The sequence below is a fragment of the Erinaceus europaeus genome, chromosome 6, assembly GCF_950295315.1.
Source record: "Erinaceus europaeus chromosome 6, mEriEur2.1, whole genome shotgun sequence".
Classification (NCBI taxonomy): Eukaryota; Metazoa; Chordata; class Mammalia; order Eulipotyphla; family Erinaceidae; genus Erinaceus; species Erinaceus europaeus.
The window spans coordinates 23,353,966-23,378,268 of NC_080167.1; the positions used below are offsets into that span (position 1 = coordinate 23,353,966).

The 24,303-nt window shown below is 39.8% G+C and overlaps 1 protein-coding gene across 1 annotated transcript in view; it reads right to left on the bottom strand.

Moving 5' to 3' along the window:
- Window positions 1-5,245: 5,245 nt before the first annotated feature.
- Window positions 5,246-24,303, bottom strand: part of CHRM3 (cholinergic receptor muscarinic 3) — a 549,914-nt gene continuing 530,856 nt past the window's right edge. The window contains exon 5 of the transcript XR_009550419.1: window positions 5,246-5,393. The gene's annotated coding sequence lies outside the window, so the exon portion shown is untranslated. The remainder of the gene's footprint in view (window positions 5,394-24,303) is intronic.

Consider the following 24,303-nt stretch of genomic DNA (forward strand, 5'->3'; position numbering starts at 1 on the left):
TTGTGAAGCGACTCCCCTGAAGGTGGGGAGCCGGGGGCTCAAACCCGAACCTTGTGCCGATCCTTGTGCTTTGTGACACCTAGGCTTAAACCGCTGCACTTCCGCTGGACTCCCTGTTGCCCTTTTTTTTTTTTTTAAATTGTTGTTGTTATTGATGTCGCCGTTGTTGGATATGACAGAGAGAAATGGAGAGACGAGGGGAAGACAGAGAGGGGGAGAGAAAGACAGACACCTGCAGACCTGCTTCACCGCCTGTGAAGCGACTCCCCTGCAGGTGGGGAGCTGGGGCTGGAACCGGGATCCTTACTTCGGTCTTGCGGGTCGCGCCACGTGTGCTTAACCCGCCATGCTACCGCCCCTCCGACTCCCTATTATTATTATTATTAAGAATAATGAGTCTGTTAGGCAGGGGGGACAGCATAATGGTTCTGCAAAAGACTTGTATGCCTGAGGCTCTGAAGTCCCAGGTTCATTCCCTAGCACCATTATCAGCCAGAGCTAAGCAGTGCTCTGATCTTTCTATCTCTTGTGAAAAAACAAAATAAATAAAATATTGTTTTTTAAAAAAGTTTAAAAACAGAATAATGAATCTAGGTCAGAGAGATAACTTATTATGTAGCAAGCTTTGCCATAACTGTAGCCCAGGTCCACAACACTACTTGCTACATGCTCAACACTACTTCTGAGCATGCCTAGCCCTGCCTTCTGCACTTTCGCTTTTTTTTTTTTTTAATCCACAAATTGGCCTTATTTTACTCCAAGGCAAAGATGTAGTACAAATGCACAGACTAACAAGTTTATGCCAGTTTAGTGTTATTCCACTAGTTGATCAGTTTCTAATACTCTATAAGACCTAACAAATTTTTCTATCTCGCAAAAGATTTTAGCAAAAATACAAAATGTCAATTTAAATTGAAAAAACAATCTGTGCACTTGAGACATAGAACTTAAATGTATTCTTTAGAAATAGTGTTTCACTAGAGGTTGCATTTGGTTTTGATATCATAATTAAAATATAAATTACTAGATTGAGGGACTGAGTAGATCTGGACCTGTAGCTACTCATAGATTCCATTGGGTTGCTTTAAAACTTATGATGCTTGTGTGTGTGTGTGTGTGTGTGTGTGTGTGTGTAGAAAAACACAGAAAAATATGCCTGCTAACCCAATATGATGGTGGTTTAAGGTAGAGCAGGGCAAGTATAGAACTAGAGCTGCAGTTTAGATAGTATTTCATGATCAGTTTACATAATTAGACTAAAAAATTACTAATATAGTGATTTTAGATTAGATATAGTCTAAGAATGTATTTTTGAAAATTAGAAAAAGAAGATGAAATTGAAACCAAATAAAGCAAAGCTCTTAACCTGCTGCGCTACTGCCCGACTCCCAGGGAATCTTTCAATGGAGGGGATGGAACACAGAACTCTAGTGGTAGGAACTATGTGGATTTAATTGTAACCCTGTTATCTTACAATTTTGTTTATCATTATTACATCACCAATAAAAAAATGACTGTTTACAAAAAGCATGGTTATGAAAAAAATACAAAGAATCAACAATAACAAAAACTCTGATACTAGTAAGTAATTATAGTAAAGTTATAAAATATGGTGGTCACACAACAAAAGAAATAAGCTACTAAATAATAAAGATATGAAGGGGCTTTCAGTGCATATTGCTAAAGGAAAGAGGTCAACCTGAAAAGGCTTTTAACTATTTTATCTCAGTGTTAATATGTTCTGATAAAGGAAAAACTATGGCGAAATATATATATATATATATATATATATATATATATATATATATGTAGGGAAATTATGAGTACTTGTCAGGAGAGTGAAATAAATAATTGGATTAAAGTTAGGTGGATTAGAGAGGATTTTTAACAGTGAAACCATTTGGTGAGATACCATAATAGTGAATGTGTCATTATTTTGTTCAAATCAATGTAAAACACAAAAGGTAAACATTAAACTATGGATTTTAGCAATTATGTATCAATAATCATTCTTTGTAACAAATATATTACTGATGAAAAGCAGATGAAATCGTGGCAGGGGATAGAGGTAATGAGGATATAGGAACTGTCTGTACTTTCTGCTTATTTTTGTGTAATCCTGAAACTCTTCATAAAAACATTTATTAAATAAACAATTATGCCTGCATAAATAAAAAAATTAAGTCTGTGAGGATGCTTTCTCATATGTTTACAAAATTAAAAACATCATTCAGTACCATTTTTCTCATGGTGTGTGTATGGGAGGTGCATTCTTAGAAATTATAAATTTTTAACCACTAAGCATATTTTCAATTACTAGTTTCCTGCTTCTCTTTCTTTTTAAAAAGTATATGTATTTATTCTTGGATAGAGACAGAAATTGAGATGGGAGAGGAAGATAAGAGATGGAGAGAAACATCTGCAGACATGCTTAACCACTTGTAAAGTCCCCCCCCCCCCCGCAGGTGGGGAGCAGGGGCTTGAATCTAGGTCCTTGTGCACTGTAATGTGTGCACTTAACCAGGTACTCCACCACCTGACCTTGCTTTCTGTTTCTGTAAGCTTTATTAGCTTGTTTGAAACTGTCTTCAATTTCTTAATTCTCGTAGAACTTAGGTACTAACGTATTTATCAGTCATATTTCTGCTTGTGCCACAGCTATCACTAATAGTTACTTGAATCTTTTTATAGTCTTAAATATTTTGAATTGAGTAGTTGTGGCCTGTAGCTGGGGTTTAGTTTGATGGACTCTCTTGATACCTGAAACCAATAGATCCTCTAATGGCTTAATTTCAACTCTGTCTCCTTACTTCTCGGCCACAGATTAGGCCCTATACTCAAAATAGTTCACTTAATACAGTATTCAAATTACTGTTATTCCTGGCATCCCACTAACCTTAACATGGTATCCCTGAAAGTCATACATGAGTTGGTAAATATAAAATAAAGTGCTGCTAATTGGTATGTCCCTCCCCCTCCCAACTCATGTAAGGTCTGCAGGTGCTTCTCTTTGTCTCTCTCTCTCTACTTGCAGCTAAATTTCTCTCTGTCTTATCCAATTTCAAAGTAGGAAAAAAAAAAAAAAAAAGGAAGGCCATCAGGGGTGGTGGATGTGGATTTGTAGTGCCAGCAACAAGCCCCAGAGATAACCCTGGTGACAATGAAAAAAAATAAGAAAGAAACAAAAGAAAAGGATGCTTTTTATTGAATTATCAGGACGAAGCACATTCAGTTGGGACACAAACACCTCCTTACCTGATGCCTATTTGGAAATCTTTATACATACACCTCTTCCCCCTAACACCTTGTCACAGATTTTTCCAATGTACTCCTGAGCTATTTGTTCACCATCCAGCCAAACCATTAGTCACTGTCTGGCTCTTCTTCCAGATGAAATAAATAACCAGATGCTCTACTTAAATTTCTGCCTATTCAAATGATTTCCTTTCACTACTGACTTTTAGGACTTTCAGAGTGTCATTATAGTTATAGTGCTGCATCCTATGCAGAATTATTTAACCTAGTTATCTGGTCTCAAGGTATCTGATCATTAAGTACTCTTCATAAGGCTATAGGTATGGATTGAGTGGTAGATGCATGGGGCTGGGTGGTGGTACACCTGGTAGAGCACACACTTTGCAGTGTGTAAAGACCTGGGCTCAAGCCCCCAATCCTCACCTGAAGGGGGGAAGTTTTACAGGCAGTGAAAGTGCTTGTAAAAAAAAAAAAAGTGCTTCTTTGCTCTTCCCTTTCAATTCCTTTTTTTAAATATATTTTTGATTATCTTTATTTATTGGGTAAAGATAGAAATTGAGAGGAATGAGGAGATAAAGAGGGAGACAGAGACACCCGAAGCACTGCTTCACCACTAGCAAAGCTTTCCCTCTGCAGATGGGCACCAGGGGCTTGAACCTGGGTCCTTGCACATTGTAATATGTGTGCTTAATCAGGTGCACCACCACCTGGCCCCCTTTCAGTTTCTGTCAGAGGAGGAGGAAGAGGAAGAGGAGGAGACAATGACAAGTGGATGCAGACGGGGGAGATGAAATGTAGCACTAGTGATTATGGAACTATTTAAGCTTTCAGAACATGCTGGTACATAGTCTTGCTAATAATTTACCCTTAGTGAGGAAACGCTGCTGTGAGCCAATAGCATGGCATGATAGATCCTACAACGCCAAGCTCTTGATGTACAACTCCAGTTGCATGGTAACTTGGTTGGCCAGAATTTAGAGTTCAGTCTCTACTCAGGCCTCTTAGAAAGCAAACCAACTGCTGTTTTTCAAAAGGGGAGTAATTTTTTTTTTTTTTTTTTTTTTTACAGAGAACAGCACATCTTTGCTGAAGGGATCCTAAGAATGTTCATGCCCTGTGATGCACTTGTACTGCCTGACACTATCATCCACTATTGATAGCCCCACGTTGGGTGCCATTTTTTGTTAAAATTCGGAGGCTTCAGCTGGCCGGGCTAGCTTCACAGGCGGGTAACAGAGACGACCAGAGACATACGGCTGGGCAGGGAAGCTGTATTTCTTTATTCAAGAACAACGATTCATAAACTAACCCAAACTAATCACCAAACAGAACTCTGTTGCCTCTTCCCCCCACGACGGCGCCAAGCACTCTTGAACTCTGGAACTCTGGAACCCTCTCGGGGTTCCTTGGGGTGGGGCCAAGCGGGCCCGCGAAACTAGCAGGACTGATCCAATTTTCTTGGCAGGGGGAGAGCTAGAACAACCTAATGTAAAGCATATAACAATCCAAACATCACTGGATCTGCCAGATTGTAAACCCGAATGGTGTGGCAGTTTGCTTGCTGTTGTAGCACAGCCTCTTGTTCTGGACCCCATTCAACACTGAAGACTTATTTGGCCATACCTCAGAATAGCTTAGAGCAGCATATGTGTCACAAAAATCTAGGTATGGTGCAATAATTGTGCTGCTTTCCTAGAGGTAGGAGGGGTCAGAAGAAGCTGGATTCCTTCTAGGAAGGAATAACTTGCCAAACCACCACAGCACTAGATCCTTAGAATTTTTAAAAATTGATTTAATAATGATTAACAAGACCATAGGATAAGAGGGGTATAAGTCCATACAATTCCCACCACCAGAGTTCCACATCCTATCCCTTCCAATGGAAGCTTTCCTATTCTTTATCCCTCTAGGAGCATGGACCCAGGGCCATTACGGGATACAGAAAGTGGAAGGTCTGGCTTCTGTAATTGCTTCTCTGCTGGATATGGGTGTTGTCAGGTCAACCCATACTCCTAGCCTATTTATATTTTTCCCTAGTGGGGCAGGGCTCTGGAGAGGTGGGATTCCAGGACACATGGGTGAGGTCATCTGCCCAGGGAAGTCAGGTTGTTGTCATGGTAGCACTTGCAACTTTCTGGCTAAAAAAGCATTAAGATATAAAGCAGAACACATTGTTTAATAATTAGGAACCTAAAGGTAAGAATATAGCAGATGGGATTTGGGGGTCTCTGTTTTAGAAAAGAAATAGTAGGTCTATTTTAGGTATATTCCAGGGGGCCCACCATGACTTTATTAAATTTTACTTGAGCCTGACAGCTACCATGCAGGTGGGCTAAAGGTATTGTCTGGGGGAGGTGATGTCAGAGTTGGAAATAGGACTAGAAAGCTGGATCTGGATATAGAGTATCTCCCAATTAAGGAGAAAGTATACAAATATTATTAATTATAAATCCCATCGATTTGATCTGGGACATATATTCAGCACAGGAGCCTGTGTAGTCTTCCTGTAGGTCTGAGCTTGCATTTCTCGGTCATAACTAGAAACATTCTAGGCTGCATTCATTGCAGGACTCATCTTCCTTGATTGGCAGAGTATGCTGAACCAACCTCCCTTCAGAAGATGGGGCAGTCCCTACCAATGTTGACCCACATTGAGGGCAAGGTCCTTTAGAGGCCCACAAGGGGGTCTGGATCCTTAGAATTTTTTTTTTTTAACAAGGTGGTAGATATTTGAGTTTTTGTAGTGTTCAGATCCTACTTGAGACACAAAATTCCTATAATGTGTCTTCAGTAGTTGTTACTTACTCTATTACCAGCAGTTGTATTTAATCAGCAAGATATCTAGTAGAGGAAAAAGGCAATACAGATCTCTGTAGACTAGACTGTGATATAGGAAGAATTGATATAACCCAAAGTTGGGCAGTAAAGGTATATTGGTGTCTTATAAACAGAAAACAAATTTCTTATATGGTATTTACTAATAGGCATAGAGAAGAAACAAGTATTTGCCACTATGTAGTTGGCTAGCAGGTGTTAAGGGAGGTGTTGGTTTGTTTCAGCATCAGAATTACATTTGGGGAGACAGTTACAAATGGAGTCATTACCTGATTAACTTTATGATACTCCATTGACATTTTATAATCAGATTAAAGAATGTAATCCAGAAAATCCAGGCACAATTTGATACAAATTTATGATTTAGGCAGGGTTTAATTAGAGACATAGAACTATTAAGGTGGTGTGTATGTCTAAAAGTATTTGTTATAGGAACTTGACAGTAAGCAGTTGTGGAAATTAGTGAAGCCATCTCTAACATCTTTGTCTTTATAGCTGATGAATGCCCTTGAAGTTCACAGGGCAAACAGTAAAATATGGAAGATGGACGTACTGTGGAAGAGAGAAAAACCAATCTAGAACCAGAACCATGAGTGATACTCACAAGGACTGATTAAAACCTGAGTCAGTTCTCATTGTTAAAAGCCAGGACTATTAGTCACAGAGACAGTTACATATACCTGGTATGGTCATTGATGAATCTGAAGGTTCCAGAATTGTTTCAGATTAAAGAGGTATTCAACTGATCAGCAACAGCTGTGTGAGCTACAAAGTGACTGACTGCCTTATCCCTTATCCTTTACAAAGTATGTGCAAGAAGAGTCTCGTGTGATCCATCCACATGGAAAACATTCATTAAGGGGAACACTGGGAAGTAAAGCTCAATCTAATCAAAGTAATATGAAAAAGCAAATAAGTTGTTCTATTAAGGAACTGTGAAATCAACTCTAAATTAGAGCTAATGTGTATATTTAAAGACCTGGTTGAGAGAGACAGAAACAGGCAGGCCAGGGCACCACTCCAGCATATGTGGTGCATGGGAAGTAGCCTATGTGAGAAAGGGCCTCACACATGCAAGTCCTACACTCTACCTGCTGATCCATGTCTCCAGCTATAAGTATTGATACTTTTACTTTATTTTTTTGTCATCATTGATGCTTTTCTGCTCCAGGTTGATTTTTTTTAGGGGGAGAGAGAGAGAGAGAGAGAGGGAGAGAGAGAGAGAGAACAAAGCTTTCTTCAGTGTGGTTGGGCTGGCCTCAAATCTGAAGACTAATATTTTTTAAAGAAATAGAATGAAATGTAATGAGAGTATTATTAAAATTATTTACTATAAACTGAGGTTGAAATATTTGCAAGCTTTGACACTTTATCATAAAGTTAAACATAGCTTCACCACACAGACCAACCTTCACCTTTCTAGAAAATTATCGAACTTATTTGAAAATAGATTTACAAAAAAGGAGAAAGGGGTTTTGTGTGAATGTAAGCTATTAGTATTGCTATTTTGTCCTGGGAGGTATCTTCAGCCTAGAGGCTCCAGGGCACTCCTTCCTCCTCCCTTTTATCTTTTTTTTTTTTTAGAGACAGAAATAAACAAACAAAAGTTAAGTGTCAGGGGAGTTCAAAGCTTAGAAGAAGGGGAAGAAAAACTTTTATATGGGGTGCAGGAAATAAAAATAACTAAATAAATGAAACATGTCACATTTTAATGTATGCATATAAGTCATATATATTAAGAAAAAGGCCCACAATTTTTCTCAAGTAGAAGTCTAAAATTTATATGCTAAATTAGGCCATATACTAAATTGACAGAAGTGTGCTGATTGCTTTATGTCTTGATGTAGGCTCTAAATTCTTTTTATTAGGGGCCAAGAAGCATCAGTTGACAAAACTTGATGGATTTCATTAATGCTTGGACTCAAATAATGGTTATATCTGAGGCTACAACTAAATCTGTACAATAACCTTAAATGTTTCTCATTTCAAATATAGCAACCTTGGGAGTTAGGTCTTCAACATTTTGCTTCTCACTCTGTCACCAGGGTATTGTTGATAAAGAATGTAGCCCAGTGGTCAACAAAAATTGCCACTTTCAATCGTCTTCTTATCTCTGGAGGCCCCCACCAAAATATGGTCCCGTCTTCACATTTATTAAGAGTTGAACTCTCAAGCTAAAGAACTCGAGGAGCTATTTGTCTTACAAATAACACCCACCCCCCCATAAATTAAAATAGAAAATATAAATCAAAATCATACCTCTTCATGTATTCTGCATACAAGACCTTTCCAGATTCCCTTTGATGTTATATTTTTTAATTAGAGATTTAACACTGATTTACAAAGTTATGAAATAACGGGAACAATTCCATACCGTTCCCACCACCACAGTTCTGTCTCCATTCCCTCCATGGAAATTGCATTAGTTCTCCCAAGATCACAGACATAGATTGACTATTATTTCTATAATTATTCTTTCTTTCTTTCTATCTATCTGTCTATCTATCTATCTATCTATCTATCTACATTCAAGGCAAACATTTTACCAATCAAGATATACAACTATATTCTTTTAAATTATTAGTTTATTTATTTATTGGGTAGAGACAGAAGCTAAGAGGAAAGAGGGAAGATAGAGAGGGACAGAGAGAGGACTGGGTGGTAGAGTACCTGGTTAAGTGCAGATATTACCATGCACAAAGACCAAGGTTCAACACCCTACTTCCCACCTGCAAAGAGAAAGCTTCACATGTGGTGAATCAGTGCTGCAAGTATTTCTCTGTCTCTCTTTCCCTCTCAATTCTCTCTGTTCTATCAAATAAAATAGCTTTTTTTTTTTTTAAAAAAAGAGGAATAGAGATACCTGCAGCACCACTTCAGCACTTGTGAAGCTTTCTCCCTGCACATGGGATCTGAGGCTTGAACTCAGATCCTTATAGATGTGCCACCACCTGGCCCCTACAACTGTATTCTTGGAAGAAGCATGCAGTAAAACTTTCATGTTCCTGACAGGTTCCATACAGGTGGAATAAATGAAAGACACAAAGATTTCCTCTTTCACCTGAAATTAAGACATTTCCTATTTGGTGTGGTGTGGAAGACTGGTTTTGAGATCTATATGCTCAAAGTCTGTCCTATATAAATGAATGTTTAAGAGCATTCTCAACCCCCCACAAATAGTCTATCAGATCAAACCTAAGAATTAGTTAGTATACAATAATGGGAAAGCTATAATTGTTTTCTCAGATAACTTATTTAAAATTTCTGCCTGGCAAATGAACCTCTAAATGGGTCTCTAACTCACCCCAAGCTTCACTACCATTTAATTCAAGCTCCCTTGACCAGCACACACCTTACACAGACGTTTAAAAGTTTCCATCACTTGCACCCAAGTTTAATGGCAGGTATGTCTTGCTTGCATGTAACAGAGTTATTTCACATGAGGGCTGGCAGCTAGACCAAATGTACACACTTCCCTGTAATCCATATATCATGTTATATTCAAAGCCCAGGTAGCTGCTCATATAAACCTTCCCTATTCTCTATAAAGCCCATATTTCTCTCAGTCCTGGAACCTCTAGGGTGGGGCTCGCTTTCCTACGTGCTCCTCTCAATTCAATACTACAATTAAGGGAGTTGGGCGGTAGCACAGCTGTGCAAAGTGCAAGGACCTGCATAAGGCTCCCAGTTCAAGATCCCAGCTCCCCACCTTCTGGGGAGTCGCTTCACAGGCAGTGAAGCAGGTTTGCAGGTGTCTTTCTCTCCCTCTCTCTGTCTTCCCCTTCTTTCTCCCTTTCTCTCTGTCCTATCTAACGATGACGACATCAATAACAACAATAACTACAACAACAATAAAAAGACAACAAGGGCAACAAAAGGGAAAATAAATAAAAATTTTAAAAAATATTACAATTAATACTACATCTGCTGATCCCAACCTAAGCAATGCAGCCAGTACCACCATGTTTCACTTCGGATTGTGTCCAGAGATGTCAGGCTTAAAATGTCAACCCTCCAGCTTCATTACTCTGCCACCAGCTTTCAGATGCTACTATGATGCCAACCAGACCTCCCTAGGCAGACCACCCCACCAATGTGTCCTGGAGCCCTGCCTTCCCAGACCCTTGCCCCACTAGGGAAAGAGAGAGACAGGCTGCGAGTAAGGGTCGACCTTCCAACATACATGTTTAGCGGGGAAGCAATTACAGAAGCCAAACCTTCCACCTTCTGCATCCCATACTGATCCTGGGTCCATACTCCCAGAGGGATAAGGAATAGGAAAGCTTTCAAGGGAGGTTATGGGATACGGAGTTCTGGTGGTGGGAATTGTACCCCTCTTATCCTATGGTCTTGTCAATATTTCTATTTTATTAAAAAAAAAACAACCAAGAAACAAAAACTAAAAACCAAAAGACCCATTTGAACCTAAGCAAAAAAAGGAAGAAAAAACAAGCCTATGAAGTGTAACTACACACCATTTGTTTGACCTTTGGTCTCACTGCTGCTTGCCTGTAAAGCACTTTCTACTTACTACTACTGCAAAAACACTTTCATTGCTTTGCCATCTGTGTCTTTTTTGTGACAGTTCCAGCAGAGCAGAGCAGAGTGGGTACACCCTGCCCCTTGGTGGTCAGAACTAGTATTGCAGCTTGGAAACCAGTACTTTTCCTGAATTCGTAGAGAAAATTGAAGCCCCTATCATTATCTATCGCATATTTTTGTATTAGTTCAGTAGTTCCCTTCTTAAATTAGTTGTTCCCCTTTCATTTTTATTTTTTAAAATATATTCTTTTTTAATTTTTATATTTATTTTTCTTTTGTTGCCCTTGTTTTAGTGTTGTAGTTATTGTTGTTGTTATTGTTGATAGGACAGAGAGAAATGGAGAGGGGAGGGGGAAGACAGAGAGTGAGAGAGAAAGACAGACATCTGCAGACCTGCTGCTTTGCCACTTGTGAAGCGACTCCCCTGCAGGTGGGGAGCCGGGGGCTTGAACTGGGATCCTTACTGTGGTCCTTGCACTTTGTGTCATGTGTGCTTAGCCCGCTGCGCTACCGCCCGACTCCCTATGTTGTTCCCCTTTCATATGAAATTTATAAAAGAAAGGCACACAAACATATGCCCTTTAAGAAATTTGATGTGTCTCTTTATTAAGACTCCCCACGACCACTTCCTGATTCTCTAATTCCCTAGGAAGACTCAGGGGACTCAGCATGGATCTATGACTAAAAAATGATACAAAGAAAAATTAGAAAGGAGAAAAATAGGCTTATGGGAAGTCAAAGAAACTAGGCTCAAACTTCTAAATGTTCTCTCTCAACAGAGTCAAAGAATTCTGTAGCATGAATGAAATGTTATCTGTTAGGGAAATTCACTTAACCCCTCCCAGTAGGTTTTATTGTGGGCTGGTCACATAGGCATCTTGTGCCTGGCACATGCCAACATTCCAGGGTCCTAGCAGCAAATTGGGGGTTCAATATAAAATTCATTGCTTATACAAACACTTAGGCTCATCGAGTCTTTTTTTTCAAGACATGATAGTAATAATCCTAAAATTCAATTTTTCCAGATGCCAGACTGTGGCCCACTTTGCAAATGTTTCCTGTAAGTACATCAGTCAGTCCTACTATGTTCACCTTTTCTACAATCCACCTCTTGGACTTAGCCTAAGATGTCTTTACAGCAAATTATCTATAGGTCACAGGGACCAGGCTAATCTCTCTTAATGTCCTTTTGGAACCTGGATTTATCTAGTTAAACAAGTCCTTTTAACCATAAAGGCTTAGCTTAGACATCTATGTAGTTTATCCTTAAGTTTCAGTACTAATCTTTCTTATACCTGGAACTGAGGCATGAGTGCAGGTACAGTATAACACTGCCAAAAGATTGGCACTGACGTGGATGCCATCCAGAACATGATGGTGAGATAAATACAATTCTAGGAAGCCAGGCAGTAGCGCAGCGGGTTAAGCACAGGTGGTACAAAGCTCAAGGACCAGTGTAAGGATCCTGGTTCGTGTCCTAGCTCCCCTCCTACAGGGGGATGGATCATTTCACAAGTGGTGAAGCAGGTCTTCAGGTGTCTGTCTTTCTCTCCCCCTCTCTGTCTTCCCTTTCTCTCTCCATTTCTCTCTGTCCTGTCCAACAATGATGACATCAATAACAACAACAATAATAACTACAACAATAAAACAACAAGGGCAGCAAAAGGGAATAATTAAATATAGAAAGAAAGAATGGAAGGAAGGAAGGAAGGAAGGAAGAAAGAAAGAAAGGAAGAAAGAAAGAAAGACAATTCTAGGCCAAGTGGTGGCTCATCTAGTAGAACACAGCAGTTATCATGTGTGTGGACCCAGGTTCAAGTCCTTGATTCCCACCTGCAGGAGAGGAAGCTTCATGGCTGGTGAAACAACAATGAAGGGCTCTCTCTCTCTCTCTCTCTCCTTCTCTCTCTCCCTCTCTCATGTCTCTCACCTTCTATCACAAGCAGAAATAAAAAGAAATGGCCACTAGAAGTAGCACTAAGCCCAAGAGATAATTCTGGTGGCAAATTCCAGAGGACATACATATTGTTCCTGGGAACAAAGTGTTAACAATTGTTAGGACACTCCTGCAGGGACAATCTCCTTACGCACATAGTGGGTTAGCAGGACTCTCCACTACTGAGGCTCGCCACCCAGAGCCTGTTACTTTGGGGTTCCCAGTTGAGTCAGAAACATTCAGATGAGCTGGTGCCAAATGATTTTGCTTGTCTTTCTTTCTTTCTTCTTTTAAAAAAATATTTATTCCCTTTTGTGGCCTTTATTTTGTGTTGTAGTTATTATTGTTATCGTTGTTGTTGGATAGGACAGAGAGAAATGGAGAGAGGAGGGGAAGACAGAGAGGGGGAGAGAAAGATAGACACCTGCTGACCTGCTTCACTGCCTGTGCCAGCAGGGGGAGTCTGGTCTCCAACCGGGATCCTTACTCTGGTCCTTGCTCTTTGCGCCACATGCTCTTAACCAGCTGAGCTACCACCCACTTCGCTTTGCTTGTCTTTCATACCGATTCATCCTCCTTAAGTATTGACAGTAGCAGCCAAGAAAGTGCTGAAGATGGGCCACCTGCTGCTGTCCCATAGTCAGAACTGCCAGGCTCAGCAGCCCTGTGAGTTTAATACCCTTTAAGCAGCTTGCCAAGGCAGTATGGTGGGGTTTCCTTCAGGGAGGGGGAAAAGCATGTAGGAATTGTTCTGGAATACTACCACGCTGGGGACCGGGCTGTGGTGCATTGGGTTGAATGCACATAGTACTAAGCACCGGCCCACGGACCCATGCAAGGATCTTGCTCCACCCCCTGGTTCTCTACCTGCAGTGCGTTCACTTCACAAGTGGTAAAGCAGGTCTGCAGGTGTCTACTATTTTTATTTTCTTTCTCCTTTGTCTTCCCCTTCCCCCTTTCAATTTCTCTCTGTCTTACCCAAGAGAGAGAGAGAGAGAGAGAGAGAGAAGAAAGAAAACCATCATGTCTTCCTCCCAGGGGCTGTATGCTTTGTTTTTTCTTTACATCTTATGAAATCAGTGTCCTATTCAGTAATCAAAACTTGATGTAAACTTATGTAAACTTTACATAAATTTCCCTCTCTATCTTTTTCTTTCCCATAAGTTTTTTTTTTTTTAACCTGGAAGAGTTGTGTGCGTGGACAAAAGTATTTATTTATTTTTTTTTACAGAAAAAATGTTTCCATGCAACTAAATCAGAAAGATTCACCATGTTCAAGAATTGGTCAGAACAAATCCTTCATTTCCAATAAATCAGAAAGATTCACCATGTTCAAGAATTGGTCAGAACAAATCCTTCATTTCCAAAAAATACTTACATTTATTTATTTATTTACTTATTTTGGTGCTAGGATCTTGTGTCTGCATAATTTCATTGCTCCATCAGATTTTCTCTACCCCCTTTTCAGATAGAAACAGAGGGAAAGAGAACCAGAAGCGGGGAGGTTGAGGGAGGGGGAGATGGAATGAGAGGAGGGAGAGAGAAGTAATATAGAAGCACTTCACTGTTCATGAAGCTGCCTTGCATTGTGCTCTGATAATGGCGCTGGGGGGAGGCGGGAAGGCACTTTAACTTTGGCCCTGAACCATGATGAAGTGTGTGCTCTACTGGACCAGCTATCCTCAGCCCAGGATCTCATTGCTTATCAGTAAACAGACCAGAAAAGTTCACTTCCTTTTTGAGGATGACGGGTGCATTTAATAACCAAACTTCTTTACTAAGTCATGTACACCAGAGAAAGGAAAGAAGAGAAGGAGGCTGTCAATCTGCAGTGAAGCTGGTGAGGAACAGCGGGAGATACCCCCATAGGAGAACGTCAGTCCCATTTGTGAGCAACAGAGGGTCCTGTCACCACAGAAATGCTCACTTTCAACATAGGATTTTGGGGAGGAATCACACATTAAGACGCTAATCTGGTTCTATGTTAGAAGTACAGCATCTTGGGAGTCAGCCGGTAGCGCAGTGGGTTAAGCGCACGTGGTGTAAAGCGCAAGGACTGGAATATTGATCGCGGTTCGAGCCCCGGCTCCTCATCTGCAGGGGAGTCGCTTCATAGGCGGTGAAGCAGGTCTGCAGGTGTCTTTCTTTCCCCCTCTCTTGTCTTCCCCTCCTCTCTCCACTTCTCTCTGTCCTTTCCAACAATGACGATATAAACAGCAATAATAACTACAACAACAATAAAAACAAGGGCAACAAAAAGGAAATAAATAAATAAAAAGAAGCACAGCATCTTGTAGTTGCTTTATTTTATGTGCTCCGTCAGAGAACAGACCCTTTGTTGTGGGCCTCTCTAAGCGACCCAGCCACATGCTCAAAAGATTCAATTACCAGCAGATAGCTCACCTGGGAGAGCACATACATCTCCATGCGTGAGGTCTCCAGCTGAGCCTCTGGATGCCTCTGGATGGGAACACCATGTGAAAGGGAAGCTGCTGGAGTGGGAAAGCACTGCTGTAGTTAGTGTCTCTCCTTCTCTCTCAGTCTCTTCCTTTCCGTTTTCCACCTGCAGCTTTATGGATAGTAAAGCAGAGCTGTAGCGTCTCTCCGCTCTTTCCTCTGTTTATCTCTTTCTCTCTCCTCTGTTTCTTCTTGTCTGTTTCCAGTTGAAAGGCAAAGGGGGAAAAGAGTCTGCAAATACTCTATATGTTGAATCTTTTCACCAACCTTTCAGCTCGAATGCCACAGAATTTAGTGATTCTTTGAAATAAATAAAATCAATGAGGGGCCAGGTGGTGGCACACCTGGTTAAGCGCTCATATTATAGTGTATATGCACTCAGGTTCAAGCCCCTATTTCCCGGCTGCAGGGGGAAGGCTTCATGAGTGGTGTCTCTCTCCCTATCTTCCCCTCCCTTCTCAGTGTCTCTCTGTCTCTAACTAGTAAATAAGTAAACAAAATATTCTTTTTTTTTTTTTCCTCCTCCAGGGTTACTGCTGGGCTCGGTGCCTGCACCATGAATCCACCGCTCCTGGAGGCCATTTTTTCCCCCCTTTTTGTTGCCCTTGTTGTAGCTTCGTTGTGGTTATTATTATTGCCCTTGTTGACGCAATTTGTTGTTGGATAGGACAGAGAGAAATGGAGAGAGGAGGGGAAGACAGAGAAGGGGAGAGAAAGATAGACACCTGCAGACCTGCTTCACCGCCTGTGAAACGACTCCCCTGCAGGTGGGGAGCCGGGGGCTCGAACCGGGATCCTTACACCGGTCCCTGCGCTTTGCACCACATGCGCTTAACCCACTGCGCCACCGCCCGACCCCCACAAAATATTCTTTTAAAAAATCAATAAAAATTTTAAGTGGCAGGGTGAAATCTACTTCAATAACAAAAATAATTGCTCTACTATGTCTGCAAATTAAAAAAAAAATATCTTTATTGAATTGAGACAGCCAGAAATTGAGAGTGAAGGGGGTGATAGAGAGGGAGAGAGACAAAACACTGCTTCACCATTTGCAAAACGTCCCCCCTGCAAGTGGGGACTAGGGACTGAAACCTGGGTCCTTGCATATTATAAAATGTTTTCTCAACCAGGTGCACCACCACTCAGACCCTCTGCGGATTTTCAATGATTTAATTGTCTTACTTTTTTTTTTGTTGTTCCAGCACTGCTATAGATATAAGTAATCACAATGCAAAAAATTAATATTTTACATCTATACTGCTGTTGGTGGAGGTAACACCAACAAATTTCTGGTGGATGTTTGCATAAAGTTGTATATACGTTTATGCTAAGTTGAAAGGTGTTGGTTGTTAAATCCATATTCATCATAATGAAGTTCAACTAGTTTTTTGTGGGGGGTCTATCTACATTGAAATAATTGTCATGAAATTGTTCTCTTCAATGTTAGCACTTGGTATTATCTATATTTCTCTTGCATTCAGAAAATCAATTGTCTTTTTGGACAAACACAACATATGCATTTTAAGCACTGAAGTAATATTTTAACTCTTAAGATAAAGCCCCACAATTCTTGTTTAATTTTAAAATAATTTGTTGAGTAAAGCTTAACTGCTTATTTCTTATTCATCACTTTTAATATTTCTTTAGCTAAAGGATCATGAAATTTGAAAGAAGGGCAAAACTTTGATATTAAAATATCCCAAGTTATCTGAATACTCTTCCACTAGGAGAACAAATTGAATTATATGTAAGGGGGGATTTTGAAAAACTATTCTTTCTGTCAGTGGGAAATACTTTTTAAAGTCATTAATCAAGAGGTATAGCATAATCCTAAAAAAATCAAAAGGGTAGGCTGTGCTATGAAAAACGGTATTTTATGGTTCTGTCATTTGAAAAATCTTTATGGTCATGGAGCAATTTTCAAGTTGAAGAGCAGTTCCTAGAACTTTACATTATAGGTCAAGATATAATTTATAGGTTTTTTTTAATGAGCCTGAGAATATTTTTATTTATTTATTTTTCTGAGAATATTTTTTATGCACTTTTAGCTCATAATGAAAAAGTTAAGTGCCCCCTCCCCACACACACACTAATGAACATTCAGTGGACCAAAATGCCCAAGTAAGTGAGATGAAACTATGGTAGAAGATACGTTGCAGTGTAAGTAGGACATAGATTGATTGACTCTGGAAGAAATTCTGTGACTGTTTCCTGCAAGGTGATAGCCTCCTGCAGGAGAACCAAATCACCAGGGAAATGTAACTAATGAAAGAACTATGTGATTTTGATGCCTAGGATGTATCTTAGATACACAATGAATGCAACAGAAGCACAGGCTATGCCTCATGCCTGCACTGTTATTTGCCAAATCTGACAATTCTAACCATTGTGCCTAAGAAAGACAATGAGATACCACTTCACTCCTGGGAGAATGTCATACATCAGAAAAAGTAGCAGCGACAAATGCTGGAGAGGTTGTGGGGACAAAGGAACCCTCCTGCACTGCTGCTGGGAATGTCAATTGGTCCAACCTCTGTGGAGAACAGTCTGGAGAACTCTCAGAAAGCTAGAAATGGACCTATCCTATGACCCTGAAATTCCTCTCCTGGGGATATATCCTAAGGAACCAAAAATACCCTTGCAAAAAGATTTGTGTATACCTATATTCATAGCAGCACAATTTGTAATAGGTAAAATCTGGAGGCAACCCAGGTATCCAACAACAGACGAGTGGCTGAGCAAGTTGTGGTATATATACACAACGGAATACTATTTAGCTATAAAAAATGGTGACTTCACCATTTTCAGCCGATCTTGGATGGACCTTGAAAAATTCATAGTAAGTGAAATAAGTCAGAAACAGAAGGATGAATATGGGATGATCTCACTCTCAGGCAGAAGCTTAAAAACAAGATCAGAAGAGAAAACACAAGTAGAACCTGAACTGGAATTGGTGTATTGCACCAAAGTAAGACTCTGGGGTAGGTGGGGTGGAGAATACAGGTCCAAGAAGGATGACAGAGGACCTAGTGGGGGTTGTATTGTTATATGGAAAACTGGGAAATGTTATGCATGTACAAACTATTGTATTCACTGTCGACTGTAAAACCATTCTCCAATAAATTTTTTATTAAAAAAGTGGGAATTGTGTGCAATTTTACCTTTCTTATCCTATGTTTTTGTTAATATTTTCTATTTTTTATTTTATAAATAAATAAATTAAAAAAGAATACCTAACAGTCCTCAAAAAAAAATTGGTGAGACTGGGGCCAGGCTGCAGCAGGCCTAGTTGAGCACACACATTATCATGTAAAAGGACCTGGTTTGAGACCTTGCTACTCACCCAGACTTTGCAGAAATATAGCATTTTCTCTATAGTTCCATGGTATAACTCATTTTAGTTCTCTGTAGCTGAGTTCTGCTAGTTTTTTATATGTCATTCCTAAATCATTTTTTAATATTTAATCACAAAACTTGATCTTAAAAAAACTACTTTTTTAAAAAAAGTTTTTTCTGTTTCGTTTGTCCTAAGGCATTGGTCCAGGTGTTGCAGGTACATTGATACTTTACTAGATTTTGACTTGGCTGGCTTGGAAGAGATTTGTCATTCAGACAATGCTGACCAAGTCAGTGAAAGCTAACTTAAATGCTTTCTAGGCTGAGGCAGAATCAGGAATTCTTAAGAATCAGCTAAAGTAAGGAATAAATACTGCATTTTTCTTAGCTAGATAAAGACGATAAAGATCATTCACAGGGAGCATGTGTGACGTCTGTTCCATTAATTGTTTCCTCAGATATGTGAATATTTTGTAATTACTACCCACTGGTACAAAATATATTTAAATTTTAAGTTAATGCCTGACTTTCAAACTTATGAGAAGCACAGTCTCAGAGGGCACACATGAAAAATATTGTGTAATTGTTAGAAGTTCCCTTGCCACTATCTAATAAGCTTTAGCCACTCTGCTTCCCTATTCCAGTCCATATCTTCAGTTTTTTTTTTTTTTAAAGATTATTCACTTTTTTTTTTTTTTGCTTCCAGGGTTATTGCTGGGGCTTGGTGCCTGCACTATGAATCCACTGCTTCTGGAGGCCATTTTTTCCCTTTAGTTGCCCTTGTTATTATTGTTTTTACTGCTGTCATTGTTGTTGGATAGGATAGAGAAATCGAGAGAGGCCGAGAAGACAGAGAGGGGGAGAGAAAGATAGACACCTGCAGGCGACCCCCCTTGCAGGTGGGTAGCCGGGGTTTGAACTGGGGTCCTTACGCCATTCCTTGCACTTTGCGTCATGTGCGCTTAACCCGCAGCGCTACCGGCCTCAGCCCCCACCCCCGCCCCCCCATATCTTCAGTTTTGTTCTCAGTTCAGTGGGACAGTCTGAGGGCAATCAGTTCTAAAGTCTTGGTTGTCTATCCTCTTCCCCATGCTCATTGGGGTGGATGACTCCGTAAGCCTTCATTTAGAAGATATCGTGGAGCTGGGGAGGTGGCTCAGTGATAGAGCGTGAGGCCTAGTACTCAATCTCTGGTACCTCATGAGAGAGCAACAGGGGCAAGATAAGTGAATATCCATAGGCTGTGGAGTTGTATTTCTGTGTGCCTCTCTCTCACACAGTACACTCTCTCTTACGGAAAAACAAGATAAAGACTGGTGAGATGCCTCAGTGATAGAGTTTATTCCTCACTCACATAAGGCCCTGGGTTCAATCCTTAGCACTGCATAAAAATGAATAAATAAATCAACTGCTTAATAAAAATATATGTAGAGGTTGAGTGGTGGTGCACCTGGTTGAGCGCACATTACAATGTGTAAGGATCCGGGTTCAAGCCCCCAGTCCCCACTTGCAAGGGGAAAGCTTCACAAGTGGTGAAGCAGGGCTGCAGATGTTTCTCTGTCGCTTTCTCTCTCTGTCTCCCCCTTCCTCTCAATTTTTGTATGTCTCTATCCAATAAATAAATAATGATAATAAAAAATTAAATATGGGAGTCAGGCGGTAGCGCAGCGGGTTAAGCGCAGGTGGCTCAAAGCGAAAAGGACCCGCATAAGGATCCTGGTTCAAGCCCCCAACGCCCCACCTGCAGGGGAGTCACTTCACAAGCGGTGAAGCAGGTCTGCAGGTGTCTATCTTTTTCTCCCCCTGTCTGTCTTCCCCTCTTCTCTCCATTTATCTCTGTCCTATCCAACAACGATGACATCAAGAACAATAATAATAACTACAACAATAAACAAGGGCAACAAAAGGGAATAAATATTTTTAAAAATTAAAAATTAAAAAATTAAATATATACATATACATGTATATAAAGTAGTCATGGACTGTGAAGGCCAACCTAGTTATCCTATCAAACTCTAAGATGAACAGAACTCTTATGATGGGGCTTATATAGATTTGTTAATAACATGTAAACATTTATTTTCATTAAAAACTAGCATCATCATTATAAATATTAACTAGTTTATTCTTTACACATTTAGAAAAAAGACATTAACTGGAGAGAGCCAGAACATCACTGTAGCACATGTGGTAAAAGACCACATGCAAATTCTTCTACGACACCTCCCCATCTCTCCACATATGTTTTTGAATATTTGGCTCCAGGGTTATCTGCACTACAGATCTACTGCTCCTGGTGGCCATTTTTCCCACCTTTTTTTTTTTGATAGGACAGAGAGTAATTGAGAGGGGAAGACAGAGAGAGAGAGAGAGAGAGAGAGAGACAGAGACACCTGCAGACCTGTTTCATCACTTGTGAAGCAATCCCCCACTGTGGGTGGGGAGCCCGGAGCTCGAACTGGGTTCCTTGTGTGGGTCCCTGTGCTTAACTTCCATTTATAACTAGAAGTGAATTTTAACTTTTATGGAAAGCAGAATTGAGATTTACTAGCTCTTGGGTTGCATTTTTCTTTTGATTTCTAAGAGAAATCACAGAGTAATCCATCAGTGGAGCTCCCTCTGGCACCACGGTGCACCCACCCATACAGTGCCAGGGATCATAGTAGGGTCCTCAAGGTGCATTGTCTACTGGGTTAGCATCATGCAGGCTATCTTGGAGTCCTATATATACATTTATGTGTCTATAAGAGTAAAATAAATGTATTGGTGAGTGAATGTATTCTAGAAAACTTTCCCACAACACTATACTCAAAATCAGAGAAGTCCCACAGTGTACAAACCTATACATGCATATGATGACAAAACATACATAGAATGCATCTTATTAAACTGCAAATAGTACCTGATTTGAACTTTAAAAAAAACATTGTCCCTAAAGAAAGAAAACTCAAAATAATTTATTTTAATGTGATTATTACAAATAGTTGATAAATAATACCAAGCCTTCACAGGCTTCAGAGAGTGGAAGATATGACTTTTCCAATTCATTTATTTCACCCTATAACCTGTAACCTAAAGTTACAGATTAACAACTTAGAGATTTAGATATAAAATCCTAAAAATTAAAAACTTGAGGTTATATTCATAGACACTATATCAAGATCAGGCAATGGCACTAGTGGAATCGAAGAATGATGTGATGTTGTTTTCCTTTTATTGCTTTCTTCCTTCCTTGCTCTTTCTATATTTTTCTGTCTTCCTGTCCTTTCTCATGGTGCTGATTCAGAATAGGTTTGTCATTGATGGTGATAAAATTGTTATATCAAGGGCAGAGATGATAAGTCTGACTAAGATGCAGGTGACATTCAGTAGCCCTTAAGTAGTAGACATGTTGAGGAAGGTGGGACCCAGATTTTTCTTTGTTGGAACAAGGCATTTATAAAAATAGGAAGAAGCTGGAAACATGGAGTGTTGGATTGAATGTAACATATATTTGAAGGCACAAACCACTAGCAGTGGTGTGTGTGTGTGTGTGTGTGTTTGTGTGTGTGTGTGTGTGTGTGTGTTTGAAGGCTGATCTACTGGGAAGGTCCAACAACAATGACACTCCAGCAGTAGTAATCATGTCAAGTAGCAATATTGTATTTATAAATACTACCCTCCACTAGAAAGGACCTGCCTTGTCAAGTGATGACTGATTCTAGTTCAGAGATGGAGAGAAATGAAAGGTGAGCCTGAATCACTTTATTTACCAGATAACAAGAAAATGTTAAAAAAAAAAATCAAGGAGACAGTTTCAAAATTAAATAGAAAATCAACAGAATACTAGAGACTTAATGAAATTAAAAATCTACTAATTTATAGAGGAGGGAAGATTTTATTTACTGTGAAATGACAGCTACTGATTAGAAAGGAGTAATGGAAATGGAGAAATCAACACCATTTGGCAACCACCATAATAGCTGATTCAGTAGATCGTTTTCAACATAGGTTTGAGTTCAATGAAGACCCAGTTATTGGCACGATCTCCAAATATTTCTTCCAAAATATTGCAAAAGCAAAAATGGTGATGTTATGACAAATCTGGAATAATACACCATGATCAGATTATGAGAGTTCACCTCATCAATGGCAGAACAAGACAGTATGATAAGTATACCTCTTATAAGTGCACTGAGAAGAGTCAACACCGATTGTGTGCTGATATGGAACTTACTTATGGGGACTACATCAGATGAACCCATTTGAAAGATATTCTACAGAATGTAAAGCTTGTATTCTTTAAAACTGTAAGTATGTAAAAGGGAGAGACTGAGAGGATTCATACTGGATGGGCCTAAAGATACTTTAAAATAAAGACGAAAAGGAAAAAAATATTGTTGGAATAACTTGCAGAATTCAGAGTATATAGGTAGAATGGTATAGGTTATTAATGTTTATTTCCTGGCTGGCTTATTGTTGAGTACTTCTATAAATTAGAGAAACCCTGTCAACCAAGAGTTCTATATCTAGCAAACCACTGCAGAAATCAATGAACAGAAGCACAATTCTATGAACAGAATAAATATGCAATCTAGGCCACCCACTAACAACACCTGTCTTCTTCTGCCAGCCAGTCATGCTCCCCTTCTTGAAGCCTCTGCTGTTCTAGGGGATTTATTCCAGATTATGACTGTCAGTGCCCAGCAACGCCATGCCCACAATGGCATGCTCTCCAGACTTCATTAATAGGTCGCCCCATTTACCTCAAATGTCAATTATTATGGGTTATGAATACAACCTAAGATGTATACATGGTTTACATAGTTAGTAATAAAAACAAGTTATTTCACTGCTGTTACTATTATTTAAACAGCTTAAGATGCTGATGCACTTTTTAAGCAGCCCTGTCTATAGTATACTTGATAACTGACCTCCCAGATTCTGTGCAAATAATTCCAATGAGAAGATGTCCATCAAGCATATCTCTTTGTGTTTAAAGCCTTTGTTACTTTATCCCTTGGTTCTAGCTTTCATTGTTCCTCCAACTAGATATGAATATCAGTGGAGCTAATTGAGGACTTCTTACAGAGTAATAGAGCGTGGTCTCTTTAGAGAAGTCACTTTCTAGAACTATAGTTTCACAGATATCTTTTATAGTAGACTCATTTGCAAAGCTTCTGTTACCCTTTATAGGGGCCTTTATCCTACTTTACAGGACATATACCTCATCCAGCCCAAATATCACTCCTGTGCGCGTGCGTACGCGCACGCACACGCACACGCACACGCACACGCACACACACACACACACACTTAAATAAAAGGACAGTTTCTTTCTTTTTTGTCTTTATGGTTATCTCAGTGCCTGCACTACGAATCCACTGCTACTGGAGCCCATTTTTTCCCTTTTGTTGCCCTTGTTGTTTATCATTCATTGTTGTTGTTATTATTGCTGCTGTTGGATAGGACAGAGAGAAGTTGAGAGAGGAGGGGAAGACAGAGAGGGAGAGAGATGGACACCAGCAGAACCTGTGAAGTGACCCCCCCCCCCCCCCGTAGGTGGGGAGCCAGAGGCTCAAACTGGGATCCTTAAGCTGGTCCTTGCTCTTCACTCCATGTGCCCTTAACTTGCTCTGCTCCTGCCCATCCCCCAAAAGCACAGTTTCAAAATGCGTAATTCCTGTGGCAGAAAGACCAAATGAAATAAGAAATATTAAGAACAATTCTTATTTTTTTAAAGAGCTATTCTTATTTTAACCAGAGAATTTTGTCATGATCTAACATATATTTATCATCAATATATCATCTCTCATCTATCTATCTACATATCTATCTATCTATCTATCTATCTATCATCTAGCTAGCTACCTTTAACTGACTGAACTCTCCTGAACCCAATTTTAATCTTCTTTTCAGACCCCCAAAAAGTAAACAAAGAATGTTTTATTTTTACTTATCTG